The sequence below is a fragment of the Elephantulus edwardii genome, unplaced genomic scaffold (genome assembly GCF_000299155.1).
Source record: "Elephantulus edwardii isolate Elephantulus edwardi_28Jun2011 unplaced genomic scaffold, EleEdw1.0 scaffold00036, whole genome shotgun sequence".
In the NCBI taxonomy this organism is placed as follows: domain Eukaryota; kingdom Metazoa; phylum Chordata; class Mammalia; order Macroscelidea; family Macroscelididae; genus Elephantulus; species Elephantulus edwardii.
The window spans coordinates 15,604,158-15,606,406 of record NW_006399786.1 but is presented as its reverse complement, the minus strand read 5'-3'; positions in this window follow the sequence as shown (position 1 = coordinate 15,606,406).

Sequence of the window (2,249 nt, the reverse complement as noted above, 5' to 3'; positions counted from 1 at the left end):
TATATATATTTTATTAACAATTTTAATAAACATTTACAGAGATTTTTAATTTCCATTTATTCATTGCTGCACTTCTCCCTCCGCCCAGCCCTCCCTCCCCCCGCACCCAGTTGGTTACTCTCTGTGAAAAGTAAAAGAAACACTCCGTCCCTTGTACACAATCCCCCCTGCACCCTTCCCATCACCCCAAGTACATTCTACTATGCAACCTTAATTCTGGACTTTTGATCTAATTTTAGTAACATCATACCATCTTTTTTTCCGCCTTAGCATTGATGATTAACTGCTTCTAACATTGCATCCATTTTTATGAACTATCCTGTCAATTTCTGGAAACTTGTGTTTCATTCCTTCAATATCATCAGCTGTTTATTATACACTGAAGTGTTTGAGACTGGGCTAATTTTGTTACATTGACTTTATTTATCCCTTACTTTCAATTTATTATCTGTTGTTCTGTACCATCGACTTGGAACTGACTCACAGCTGATGTTCCAGTGGGTTTTCAGAGACTGTAAATTACAGAAGAAGAGATTATATGTTGTTTGCTGAAAGAGCAGCCTGTGGATTCTAACCATGTGCCTTCAAGTTGACAGTCCAGTTCCCTACCACTAGGCCTCTTCACATGCAGATCAATAAAATAACACCTGTTTATGATGAATAAGTTATACAACCTCAGTAATGAATACTAACAGTGTATGCATTAGTGAGAAGATGATTATTACTAATTTATAGATTATGAAATAGACACAGCAAAGTTACTCTTAAAGAATGGATTATTATTATTTGTCTTGATAACTAATATTCAATTATTATTTCATAGTATTCTGCTCCCAGGAAACACAGTGAAGTAAATATTACGAGGCTATTCAGAAAAGATGGCATGTATGCTACAGTCAGTGAAATTAAACTACAGCTATAAAAATTAATCATCTGTGATGAGACAACAACAACAAAATGATGAGATGAATAGTTTGGTCAGGGGAGCATCTTAAGCATGTAAGTTTTAAATTAACTAATATCTGAAAGCTGGAAACAATTTGTCAGGAAGTGGAAAATGGCGTATTTTTTTGGTGTGGTAGTAAGCAAAAGGCCTCCCTGGTTATAATGAGATGTAAAATATAGGTTTATGTAGGTTTTTATTTTAGAAATAGAGTGCTATGGAAAATAGCATTAGTTGGTATTTTTGAAATTGCATTTATATTTCATTTTCAAAGAATAATATAACAGTATGTATGGATCTGTTCTCACCTTCTTATGACATTTTTATCACAAAGCGTGAAGGTAGCACCTTATTTTTTTCAAGAATAAGGCATGGTTTTGTCTATCAAGTAACAGTATAACATCTAAGAAAATCAGTGGGCCACGTGGGTCCATTTATACGTGAAGAAAATCAACTGGTGTAGAAGGGTTAAAGGAGAAATCAATTTTGCCCATCTTGTCTAGGTAAGAGCTATGTCATATTTCTAATGTAGCTTGTAAGTACTCTAGAGTTTTATTACACCTTTCATTGCTTTGGCACACTCTTACATGAAAGCTTGAGTCCTATGGTAATAAAGTAACTAAACATGACTGTTTTCTGTGACTTATATTTGAAGACAGAGAAGTTAAATTCGTCTCAGCACAATGAAGTACTGAGTTACTTCACATGCATATAACTGTGTTTCAGAGTATTGATGGATATAAGAACTAGGTAGAGCTGTTGTGCCTCTATACCTGTAGGATACAGAAGATTACTATTCACAAGTGAGTTGTGCTTTAGCATATAAAACTCTCAGAGTGCAAATGATTAAATTAGTCTTAAAATGTGAGTATTTATAATATTTAGTTAGGAAGTATTTGCAGACTCTCATAACATTTACAGAGAATAGAGAAATTATTCCAGTTTATTTGTATGAAGTAGATATAAAGCATGAAGTTTCGGTTGTCTAGTTTGTAAGGAGTTATACTGCTATCCCAAAGGTGTTGCTTCTCTGGTTATTTGAATCTGTTAGTGGTCCCAAGAAAGAAAGATAAACAATCCCTTCCATTGCAATTTATAGACTCAAAAACTCACCATATGGTCAGCTATGGCCTTGGTCCAACTTGCTAACAGTAATATAGTAATTATAAAGAAGTTTGAGATTTCCCTTTAATTTAAGAACAAATCTGGATAACCCTACATTCACGCCTAGGTAAACCATAACTAAGTAACCATTATAATAGATTCATATCATCCAAATGATTATGGTTTTGACATTTCTGTCTAT